We start from the raw sequence: 13,624 nt of genomic DNA, 5'->3' as shown, positions 1-13,624 counted from the left end.
CAGAATGTTTTTAAAGAAGTTATTTCAGGATGTCTTGATCCCTAGGTTTCTGTTATCTTTTATGCTGTATGAGTAAAAGTAAGAACTTATTTAATTTCTTTAAAAAGTCTTTCACTATCTGAAAAAGACCAAAATCACCTTGCACAGACTACCCTTTAAAAATAGGAAGTTTTGGGGCACCTGGGTGGCTCAATCGGTTAGGCAGCTGCCTTTGGCTCAGGTCATGATTCCAGGGTCCTGGGATCGAGTCCCACATCGGGCTCCCTGCTCAGTGGGGGGGTCTGCTTCTTCCTTTCCCTCTGCCCCTCCCCCCCACTCATGCTCTCTCTCACTGTCTCTCTCCCAAATAAATAAAATCTTTAAAAAAATTAAAATAGGAAGTTTTATAGGGTTTTTCAGATACGTGTCTCAACTGAGTGAAGAAAAATGTGGCATAAAATCCCTGTTCTTTGGCTTCACTTTCCCTTTCACTCCCAGGGATGAGAAACAGTACTAACCAACCACTCTCTTAATGGTGCACTCTCCAGAACTGCAGCCCCCACTGGGCTGCATGACGAGTAGTCAGAGAAGGTCATTGTGACTTAAAGTGAGCACCGCAGGTGAAATGAGCTGGACCCGTGAGTCAGTGCTGATTCATTCTCAGATCACTCTGCCATCTGAAGCTTAACAGTGTCTGCTATCACAGGATGGAATTCTGACACTGAAAACTTCCATAGACATCCCAAGGTATTTAGAATTGCTTCATCTGCAGTACTTCCGGTGTTCAAATCTAACTAGTGCTTATTGATGGTTTATCATAAACAGGAATCGATCTCAGTCAACAAACATCTACCAAATACCATCTCTGTACACTGGAGGGCACTGGGGATAAAATGCAAATAGGACATCCAGTGACTTTCACAGGAATGAGGAAGAAACCTTAAGAGCCTTGGCCAGTCCATATAAGACCTCAATTCCTTTGCCTCCACAGCAACACACCCAGACAGTTGCCCTTCCCACTGCTGGGACTCACTTTATTTCTGTTTCCAGTCGCCCGAAGCAGCCTGTGACTGCCAAGTCATCCTTCATCCTTCAGATTCTCCTCCCCATGTCACTCCATAGTGACCCCTCCTAACCCATCCCTCACCCTACCTCAAATCCTAAAACCCTTCCATTATACACTCTGAAACTCAAAGTCAATCACAGGCAAAATCCTCAATATCTTCAGACTTCTCAAAATGTTCCCTTTGCTGTCTTGCTCAAACTAAAAGGTGGGTTACCCTTAGCAGTTTGCTTCCTGTGCAGAACCTCTAAGTGGTGGATATTTTCTCTGGGCTCAAGCCCTCTTGCTGTTGGTCCCTGGGGAAGGTTGGTGTAGCCCTTGCTCCTCCTTGCCACTTCAGATCACTTTCCTTTCCTCTTCTCTAATCTCCCTTCCCTGCCACACATGCACAGCTTTACATGTCGTCAGACTAGAACCTCCACTCACACTCTCCTTGCCATTGTCATCCATGAACCTCCAAACAATCCCTTGTGTTGCCTTCAGCTTTTAGCTCTGGCTCAGTGAACTCTTTCCATTCTATTCTTGCCACAATTGTTGGTGATTTTAATATCCATGTGATGAAGAATCCAGATGACCCTCCAGTACTTTAGTCTCTCAGTTCCTTGACACTGTCTGCTTCAATGATCTCTCTCTCAATCCGGGTTCTCCCATTCAACCCAAGGTCACACGTTGACTTCTTGACTACCATGAACTACAATGCATCCACATAATCTCTATCTCAAGCGTCTCATTTTCTGAACACATCATTTTCTGAATACAGCATCTCCAGGATGAACCATCTACTAAAAACTTTCACTTTGTCACTGCACAGTACCACCTCTGCATTCTCATCTGCCTTCTCAGATAGCTTAAATTCCCTAGTCCCTCATCATCTTTCCCTGTGCTCTCCCCTGACTCCCTTGCCATAGTCTCCCTTTATCATCTTCATCTGGCAAAATCCCAACTCTACTTAAATCCAACTCTATCTACTCTTTTTTTTACTCCCACCCAGTCGAATGGACCTGGAGAAAAGTACATAGCGTTGCCAACTTGTCTCACTTTAATTTCACTGAAACCAGAATCCTGTCTGTACCTTGCCACAGCCCAGCAGTACGTATCCAGCCACAGTACACGTAGCAGCTGATTCTCCTAGTCTCTTCTAGGCAATTATTTTCAACTGTTAAAAGATAAACTGAGGCATATTAAAAATTGACGAGTTTGAGCAAAACTCCATTCAAACTGGGCAGCATCCAATCTAGTAGATAGAAAAGAGCTCCAAGATGCTGCCCCAAATGGAAGACTTTCATAGGCACAAGGGAGCAGGAACAAGGAAGTTATACTAGGCAAAAAAATGAGGTTGGTTATTTCAAGGTTACTCTCCTGTAGGGGATGGCAGGGGTCTATCAAGCAGATTACCTAACTAATGCTGATCCGAAGATTCCTGATTGACCAGTTTAAAATTCCATTTCTGGGAGAGCTGAAAGTATAATTAGTTCTTGGTTTAGAGACATAGAGATTAGCATAAGTGACTCTATTTTGAGTCTGTCATCTTTTTAACAATATCTTCACTTCTATTCTTAAGCCTCATTCTTGGCCGATGGCATTGGTTCTATTTCTTTTATTTATTACTGTAAGATTTTTTAAAACTTTAATTCCATTATAGTTAACATACAATGTTATGTTTCAGGTGTGCAATATACTGATTCAATTCTATATGTTATTCAGAGCTCATGATGATTAGTGTACTCTTAATCCCAAACACCTTTTTCACCCAACCCCCCACCCATCACCCCTCTGGTAACCATCAGTTTGTTTTGTATAGTTAAGTCTCTCTTCCTTTTTCTTTCTCAGTTTGTCTCTTTTTTCTTTAATTTGTTTTGTTTCTTAAATTCCATATATGCATGAATTCATACGGTATTTTCTGACTTATTTCACTCAGCATTATACTGTCTAGATTCATCCATGTTGTTACAGGTGGCAAGATTTCATTTTTATGGTTGAGTAATATTTCATTGTATAGTATACCACTTCTTCATCCATTTATCTATCCATGGACACTTGGACTGCTTCCATAATTCGGCTACTGTAAATAATGCTGCAGTAAACATAGTGGTGTGTATATCTCTTCGAATTAATGTTTTCATTTTCTCTAGGTAAATACCCAGTAGTGAAATTACTAGATGATAGGGTAGTTTGGTTCTTTAATTTTTTAAGAAACCTCCATATTACCTTCCACAGTGGTTGCACCAGTTTGCAGTCCCGCCAACAGTGTAAGAGGGTTCCTTTTTCTCCACATCCTTGCCAACACTTGTGTTTTTGATTTTAGCCATTCTCTCAGGTGTGAGGTGATATTTCGTTTTGGTTTTGATTTGCATTTCCCTAATGATGAGTGATGTTGAACATCTTTTCATGTGACTGCTGGCCATGTGTATGTCTTCTTTGGAGAAATGTCTACTCATGTCTTTTGCCCATTTTTAATTGGATTATTTGTTTTTTGGATGTTGAGTAGTATCAGTTTTGTATATATTTTGGATACTGACCCTTTATTCAATAGGTCTTTTACACATATTTTCTCCCATCCTCTAGGTAGTCTTTTAGTTTTGTTGATTGTTTCCTTTGCTGTGCAGAAGCTTTTCATTTTGATGTAGTCCCAATAGTTTACATTTTGTTTTTCTTTCCCTTGCCTGAGGAGACCTATCTAGAAAAATGTGGCTACAGCTGATGTCAGAGAAATGACTGTGTTCTCTAGGATTTTTGTGGTTTCAGGTCTCACTTTTAGGTCTTTAATCCATTTTGAGTTTATTTTTCTCCTTATTTTGCCACACTCTTGGTTTTCCTCCTACCTTGTTGACTGGTCTATATAAGTCTCCTTTTCTGGTTCCTTCTCATCTCCCTGATCTATAAACATTGGTATTTGACTTTGTTACTCTCTTGATGATTGCATTCAGTCTTGGGGCTTTAAAGAATTTATACCCTGATGACTCTCACATTTTATCTTAAGCTGCATCTCTTTTCTGAACTCAAAAATTGAATCTACCTATTTGAAATATCAAATACCTTTTACTATTAAGTTGCCTACAACCAGCTACTTCCTCTGGGATTTCTTATGCCCTTCATTGTTTTCTATAGAATTTATTACCATCTGATAAATATTTTATTTTCTCATATATGCAGACAGAGGGATAATTACATTTATTGCCCTAGTAAAGAAGGTTTATGTGAGCAAAAAGGTTTTATTTCTTTTTAAATTTATATCCTTCATATCTTAACTAGTTCTTGGCATATAATGGTCACACAGTAAATACTTGTTGAATGACTAAGCAAAAGGTTGTCACTCTAATTGGGGGAAAAGGGTAAATTAAAATAATTAGTTTTTCATTCCACTGCATAGGTGTGTATTCTCAACAATACACTTTACAAACTCAATTTTTTACTTCATTCATATGAGCATATTTGTATAGGAATCAGAATCAGCAATTTTAGCCCTCCTGTCAATCATTCTCAATTTCCTACTGATAAGAATTAGTAATCTTAATTCTTCATTCAAGGTCTCTTCTTAAAGGAGAGCAGTGCTTATTATCATGTGGACAAATATTCCTGTTGTGGCATTTATTTTAGATCATGTTGGTATATTTCTGGTAATAGTCCTCCTCTCCTTGGCTCAATTGGACAAAGTTCTAAGGTGTGTGTAGGCATCTAAAATACTGTATGGTTGATGTCTAGCAATCGTAAGTTTCAATAATTATCCAAAAGAAGCCTCACACAAGGAAGAGAAAATGAATGGGTTCTTCATCCTTTTTTTCTTTCATTCACTCACTCAGTAGGTTAGTTTTCAGAGCCTGCTGTGCTCATTCACCATTGGTGATACTGGCTGGGTTCCACAGTCCTACATTTAAGGATCAGAAAACCCCAGTTTTAATCCCAACTCTGATACTTTCTCTTTGTGCATGCTATGGTTCCCAGTTCCACTCTCTGTTCCCTATACGAGGGTTATAGTCCCCCTACGCCCCACAACAGTCTTGGACATGTGATTTGCTTTAGCCAATGAAATTTCAGAAGAACGCAGGGCACTAAACTCCAGCAAAAGCTTTTTAAGAGCTACAGTGGGGTTCTAATTACTGCCATTTTACCTCTGCCATGCACATGAGACAGGGCTGCTGGAGATAAGAGACAACGGTTGTATCTATGAGTGAGAAATAAACACTTGTCATGGTAATCCACTGAAATTTGGGTTTACTCTATAGCATGACTTAGTGGCTTTGGACAAGTGTCATCGTTTCTCATTTGTATACTGGGGACAATAATATCTTCCTTATCTATCTCAGAGAGTTATGGAGAAGAGCAAATGAGAAATATATGTGTGAGAAGTTTCACGAAATTCTATGCTGTGTACATTATTGTTGGAGCTCCCATTCTATGCTATTCCGAGATCTAGAGCCATCCATGTCTTTTTGTCCCCACGCACCAGTCTTTTGATGGAAATAGAATACTTGAGACATTTTGCATGGACAAGTTAGACTTCCCTCATTCTTGTTTACTTAAATCGGCTGATATTTAGATAATTAATGAAGGATATTAGACACAGAAACCATATCCTTGAGACTTAATTCCTTCAAGATGATGCCAGCCTCACTTCTCGGCCCACACACACTTATGACATAAATCTCACATTTCTCTTCTCATTCCCCTTGCTGTCGCATCATGTTGCATTGACAGGATTTCTAGTTTGCCTCTTATGTCTTAGAACTCTGAGTTAACTTGATAGGGATCCTGAGGAGCATAGGGATCCAGGGGACATGAGTGGCAGAGGCTGCCCATTGCTGAGTTAGTGTGGACACAAGGTTAAGTGCTGTCTCACATGGCTATCCCCACTTCCCTAACAGAGGAAATGCATGTCCATGGTCTGGGAGGAAATGTTGCACACTGAGATCATTGGGCTAGTACTTGTGGTTGGGGAGGCATATATATACGTCTCCTTAATCTTCACAAACTTACCATGTGCTGTCATTATTCCCATTTTGCAAATGAGAAAACTGAGGCTCAGTATGGTGAAGTTTCTTGTACAAATTGGTGAAGGCCAAAAGCAGTTCCATAACCCAAGGCTTCCCACTCCAAACTCCTATGTCTTTTCTATCTTATGTTTTATTTAGACATTTCATTTTATATGTGGAATCCTAGAAAATACAAAGCTAAGTGCTAATTTTGGCCATGGCATTTAAACACCTTATTCTTTAGCATGTAAATGAATTCAGCTTCAGCAAGAACCCCTAAATATGGTTTTGTGGCCTGGGATTTGAGGAGCAGGCAGAGAAGTTTGGGTGGTGATTATGATTCCAGTTAATGGTTTCTGATGAGCACTGGCTGTTGTATGTTAAGTGTTGAGAGTAACGAGCAATGCCCAATGTGGTGGATAGGCTACATCAGTACCTACTGATTCCTTAGCCCCATGTGTATTCAGAGATTTGGGGAAAACCTGGATTTTAAGCTACCCAAGTGATCCTACTATGTACAGGTTTGGGAACAACTAATACATGAAAGGCTATATTAGGAAGAAGAGCTGTGATTATATTTATTCTGTACCTATTATGTTTCAAGGACAGTGTTAAGTGCTAAGGAAAATTCTAAAAACAAAGAGAAAAAGTGTTTGTCCTTAAAAGATACTTTTTTTAAAGATTTTATTTATTTGAGAGAGAGAGAGACAGAGCACAAGAGGGGCGAGGGGCAGAGGGAGAGGGAGAAGCAGACTCCCCACTGAGTGGTGGAGCCCGAAGTGGGGACCGATCCCAGGACCCTGAGATTATGACCTGAGCCGAAGTCAGACACTTAACCAACTGAGCCACACAAACACCCCTTAAAAGATACTTACTAACAACACAGGAAACAACAGGTGTTGGCGAGGATGCAGATAAAGGGGAATTCTCTTACACTGTTGGTGGGAATGAAGACTAGTACAGCCACTCTGGAAAATAGTATGGAGGTTCCTCAAAAAGTTAAAAATAAAACCACCTGATGATCCAGCAATTACACTACTAGGTATTTACCCAAAGGATACATAAATCATAATTTGAAGGGATACCTGCACCCCAATGTTTATAGCAGCATTATTATGAAAAGAGCCCAAATGTCTATCTACTGATTGATGGATAAAAAAGAAGTGGTATATATACAATGAAAGGTTACTCAGCCATAAAAAAGAATGAAATCTTGCCATTTGCAACAGCGTGGACGGAGCTAGAAAGTATTATGCTAAGCAAAACAGGTCAGTCAGAGAAAGACAAATACCATATGATTTCATTCATATGTGGAATTTAAGAAACAAAACAAAGGAAAATAGGGGGGATGGAGGAAAACTAAGAAATAGACTCTTAACTATAGAGAGCAAACTGATGGTTATCGGAGGGGAGGTGGGTGGGGGAGATGGCTTAAGTAGGTGATGGGGATTAAGGAGTGTACTTGCGATGAGCACTGGGTGTTGTATGTTAAGTGTTGAATCACTAAATTCTACCGTTGAAATTAATATTACACTGTATGTTAACTGGAATTTAAATACAAAATTTAAAAGAAAAAACATAATAAAACAGTAAGATGACTTGTGCACTGTATAGGTCAGACATTAAATTCTACAGAGATTGAGAAAATTTAGTTTGTCAGACTAAGGTATATGCAAATTAAAAAGATAAATTGGAGTAGCCTGAAAATGCTCATTGCTTTTTTAATTCTAAAATTTGTAATCCAAACCTCTAATTTCTTTTTAAAGATTTTATTTATTTGATGGAGAGAGACGTAGTGAGAGAGGAAACACAAGCAGGGGGAGCAGAGAGGGAGAAGCAGGCCTCCCACCAAGCAGGGAGCCCAATGTGGGGCTCCATCCCAAGACCCTGGGACCATGACCTGAGCTGAAGGCAGACGCTTAACAACTGAGCCACCCAGGTGCCCCCAAACCTCTTATTGTTTTAAGAAAGGATTGGCTTAAACATTTTTTAAGAAGATTCTCATTCCGCATTAATAGTGATTTCCTATAGAAAATTCATTATAATTTAAAATATATTTTCATCTTGCATTTGAATAAAGAGATATACCCAAGGAACCTCAACCACTTCTCAAAGAGGATTGCAGTAGTCATTTATAACTAAGAAATGTTTTAACATTTCAGATTCATGACAAGTCCTTATCAAGAGTTTATTGATTTATACTATAATTCTAAAGAGGAATTGATTTGACTCAGTCTTTCCTGACATGTGACAAAATATGTCTTTTATAATTTACTTGATAAAGAAAAACATTTTAAGAACAGAGAAACAGAATTCTAAACTTGGTTGGAAATATTTATGTCACTGAGCCTTATTCTGAGTGACCAGAACTCAATCAATACAACTTCAGAAAAGAAAATCCTTCCCTAAATCTACTATGATTAAAATAAGGGGCTTTTGACCTACTTCTTACAAAATTGCAACCCACATCTCTGGAGACTGGTTGTAAAAACTCATGACCAGAGAGTTCCAGTGTGGTCATGAAGCGCCCCCCCCCCCCCTTTTTTAAGAACTTAAATCAACAGAATTGGTTATAAACCCCAAGAAAAAATTGAGTCATGGAAAGTAAGAGCCAGAAGTCTGCATTTTCTTATGAATTCATTTAATAAGAAACAAGAGTAGTGAGAGGAATTGAGTTCTTGATCTGAAATTTTTTCCCTACTATGGTATTATGTTAACCAGTCATGATAGTTGATTGGAGAATAGTCTTCCTTTACCAAGGACAGTTATTTCCTCCTACCTTTCAGGAGGAACACACTTGGAGTGGAGAAGGATGGAGGGACTCCCACCTCTCCAGCCAGAGAAACTAAATCTATCCTGCTGAACCATGAGGTGACAGATGGCTCTTACAGAATAGTGCCACTTTTTGTATTGACAAAAGCTAGAATGTGACTATGAGAGTGGGTGGTAGAAAAATGGTGGAGTAAGGACTAGTAAGAGGAAATTACACACTAAAGAACCAAGGTGCTAGATTGAATGTTAAAGTCACCAAAATGAGAGTAGGCACAATTGGTTGGAATGAAGATCCCCCTTCCTATGTCCACATGGTAAGCAGCGCCATTATATTCACAACTATTTATGTTATCTTTTGTTTTATTTTTGCCCCAGAGTTTTCCCCACCCGGTCTTTCCTGCTGCTAAATTCATGTTACTGGAAACCATATTTTGACATCCCTTATTCAAAACCTATCATGGCCTCTTATTATTCATAGGACTAAGAAAAAAAATGTTACTCTGCATTTCTAGATCTCCTGAAATACTTCTGAAACCCATCCACCATATCTATATTGGTTTTCCTCTCTATTCTCTTATCCTGCTAATGTTTCTTTAGAACTGGGCAATGCACATAGTAGACCCTCAAAATTGTTGGCTCTGTGAATGAGTAAGTGGTCAAGAAAGGCAGTAATAAAGGTCTTAATTAGGATGATTCACTGGGAATTATTTTGGAGGAAAACTCTACAGAGATCAGTGTGTTGCTGACTCAATATGATAGGAAAAACTGTGGTAGTACAGAATCTGTTCTCCAGTATATTGATTTTTTTTTCCTTTTCCAGGTCATAGCCCTGGACAAAATGCCAACAGACACTTCTCTACTACAAAACTACTATTTCCTTTTACTCCTACCTGTTGATTCACAGGTAGGCTTTCCATAAAGGGCTAAAGACTGGTTTGTTCAGTTTCAAGGAACTTGTCTCTTAATTCTCACCCCTACATTTTTTTAAAAATCTCAGTCTCAACCTCCTGTGTTCCGTAGTTCCACATACTTCCTCTCTCGATATACATATGCAGTCTCTGGGATTGTGCATTTGGTCCGGTTAGACTTGTCACATTGACTGTCAGTAATTCCTGGCTAAGAAGAATTTAGCATATTCTTATGCCACTATACCTGATGATTCTTCTTTGAAGGGGGTGGTAACTGCTTTACCTTAATCCTCAATCTACTTTAGGATGGTTTTTCAATTAAACATGAAATGTTTATTTTTTCTGATTATAATTTTTATCTATTTCTATGTTCATTGTAGAAAATTAGGAAAATACCAAGAGTACAAAACAACCTTATTAGGGCACCTGGATGTCTCAGTCAGAAAAGTGTGTGATTCTTGATCTCAGGGTCGAGAGTTCGAGCCCCACGTTGGGGATAGAGATTACTTAAATGAATAAGTAAATAAAAACTTAAAAAGAGGCGAAGGGAGCAAGATGGTGGAGGAGTAGGAGACCTGGATTTCCTCTGGCCTCAGGAATTCAGCTGGATAAGGATCAAACCATTTTGAACACTTACAAACTCAACAGGAGATCGAAGAAAAGAATAGCAGCAACTCTCTGAACAGAAGCGCGACCACTAACTGGAAGGTAGGGCGTGCGGAGAAGTGAATCCGAGGCAATATTCAGGAGGATAGACGGCGGGGGAGGGGGCCTCCTTCCACCACTTCTGGCAAGTGATAGAGCCGCGCAGCACAAAATCGGAACTTTTAGAAGTCGGCTCCGCTGAGCGACGTCGCTCCAGTGGCTAAGCTGGGGGTGGAACGCTCGCAGGACAGTGTGGTCTCAGGACACACTGCAGGGATCTGCTGGGTTTGGAGACTCCACATGGGGTCGTGGGCCAGAGATAGAAACACTCGGTCACAGGGTGGGTGAGCACGGAGTGCGGCCAGAGACCGGGGAGACAGCAGTGACTGACTGCTTTTCTCTGGGGGCGCACTGAGGAGCGGGGCCCTGAGTTCTCTGCTCCTCTGGGGCGGAGATTGGTAAAATCACTCTTGTCCTCCAAGATTATACGGAAAGCTCACAGGGAACAAAATCTCCCAAGAGCAAACCTGAGCAGAGTGCTTGGCCCGGCCCAGCAAGTGCAGGGAAATTCTGCCTCCGCAAAGACATTTGGGAACCACGGCAACAGGCCACTCCCCCAGAAGATCAGTAAGAACAGCCAGCCAAGACCAAGGTTACCAATCGATGAGAACGGGAGAACTCCAGCGCTAGGGGAATAGAATTCATTCTATTCATGCACATAGAATTCATTGCTTTTTTACCATGATTCATTAGTCTTTCAAAGTTAATTTTTTTAACTGTCTTTTTTTTTTTTTTGGAATTTTACTTTTTCCCTTTTTCAACCAACATCTTATCAATCCCTTTTTTAAAAAAACATTTTTATTTTTTATTTTTATACTCATATTCTATCCCTTCATAATAGTTACCCTTATTTTTGGAATATATATATAAGTTGTTCTCTCCTTAAAATTTTGAGATACAGTTTCTTCTAACATATCAAAATATACCCTAGGCTCTACTGTATGACTTTGTTCTAGTCTCCTGCCTGATCACATTCTCTCCCCTTTTTTTTCTTTTTTTCTTTCTTTTTTTTTTTAATCCTCTTCTTTCTTTTTTCAAACACATTCTTATCAATTCCTTTTTAAAAATTTTTTGTAATTTTCACCTTTACAGTCATATTCCATCCCTTCATCATATCAACCCTTATTTTGTACATATTTAAGTCTTTCTTTCTTTAAAAATTTAGGAGGCACTTTTTCTAATGGACCAAAATACACCCAAAATCTAGTGTGTGGCACTGATCTATGCACCAGCCTGATCGTATTTGATCATATTCTGTTTTTTTTCTTTGTTCAGTTTTTGTTTGTTTTTATCGTTTTCTTTTTCCTTTTTTTCTCTTTTTTCTTTCTTTCCCTTTCTTTTCCCCTAGATTCAGGTCTTTACTGATTTGTTTAGAATATATTTTCTGGGGACGTTGTTATCCTGTTAGCATTTTGTTCTCTCATTCATCTATTCTCCGCTGGACAAAATGACAAGACGAAAAAAATCATCTCAACAAAAAGAACAAGAGGTAGCACCGTCTGCCAGGGACCTACTCAATACGGATATTAGTATGATGTCAGACCTAGAGTTCAGAATCATGATTTTAAAGATACTAGCTGGCCTTGAGAAAAGCATGTAAGTTATTAGAGAACCCCTTTCTGGAGAAATAAAAGAACTAAAATCTAACCAAGTTAAAATGAAAAAAGCTATTAATGAGGTGCAATCAAAAATGGGGCACTAACTGCTAGGATAAATGAGGCAGAAGAGAGAATCAGCGATATAGAAGACCAAATGATGGAAAATAAAGAAATTGAGAAAAAGAGATAACTACTGGATCACGAGGGCAGAATTCGAGAGATAAGCGATACCATAACACGAAACATTAGAATAATTGGGATCCCAGAAGAAGAAGAGAGAGGGCTAAAAGGTATATTGGAGCAAATTATAGCAGAGAACTTCCGTAATGTGGGGAAGGAAACAGGCATCAAAGTCCAGGAGGCACAGAGAACCCCTCTCAAAATCAACAAAAACAGGTCAACACCCTGACACCTAATAGTAAAACTTACAAGTCTCAGAGACAAAGAGAAAATCCTGAAAGCAGCTCGGGAGAAGAGATATGTAACCTATAATGGTAGAACATGAGACTGGCAACAGACCTATCCACAGAACCTGGCAGGCCAGAAAGGACTGGCAAGATATCTTCAGAGCACTAAACGAGAAAAATATGCAGCCAAGAATACTATATCCAGCTAGGCTGTCATTGAAAATAGAAAGAGAGATAAAAAGCTCCCAGGACAAACAAAAACTAAAGGAAATTGCGATCACAAAACCAGCCCTCCAAGAATTATTGAAACGGGTCCTCAAAGCAAAGAGAGAGCCTAAAAGCAGCATAGACCAGAAAGGAACACAGACAGTATACAGTCACAGTCACCTTACAGGCAATACAATGGCACAAAATTCATATCTTTCAATAGTTACCCTGAATGTAAATGGGCTAAATGCCCCAATCAAAAGACACAGGCTATCAGATTGGACTAAAAAACAAGACCCATCGATATGCTGTCTGCATGAGACTCATTTTAGACCCAAAGACACCCCCACATTGAAAGTGAGGGGGTGGAAAACCATTCACCATGCTAATGGACACCAAAAGAAAGCTGGGGTGGCAATCCTGATATCAGACAAATTAGATTTTAAAACAAAGACTGTAATAAGAGATGAGGAAGGATACTATATCCTACTTAAAGGGTCTATCCAACAAGAAGATCTAACAATTGTAAATATCTATGCCCCTAACATGGGAGAAGCCAATCATATAAGGCAATTCATAACAAAAGCAAAGAAACACATCGACAACAATACAATAATAGTGGGGGACGTTAACAGAGCCCTGACTGAAATGGACAGATCATCTAAGCAAAAGATCAACAAGGAATAAAGACTTTAAATGAAACACTGGACCAAATGGACTTCACAGACATATTCAGAACATTCCATCCCAAAGCAACGGAATACACATTCTTCTCTAGTGCCCATGGAACATTCATCAGAATAGATCACATCCTAGGGCACAAATCAGGTCTCAACAGGTACCAAGAGATTGGGATTATTCCCTGCATATTTTCGGACCACAATGCTTTGAAACTAGAACTGAATCACAAGAGGAAAGTCAGAAAGAACTGAAATACATGGAGGCTAAAGAGCATCGTGCTAAGGAATAAATGGGTCAACCAGGATATTAAAGAAGAATTTAAAAAAATTCATAG

Source organism: Zalophus californianus, chromosome 15 (genome assembly GCF_009762305.2).
Source record: "Zalophus californianus isolate mZalCal1 chromosome 15, mZalCal1.pri.v2, whole genome shotgun sequence".
Taxonomy (NCBI): Eukaryota; Metazoa; Chordata; class Mammalia; order Carnivora; family Otariidae; genus Zalophus; species Zalophus californianus.
This window is presented reverse-complemented; position numbering follows the sequence as displayed.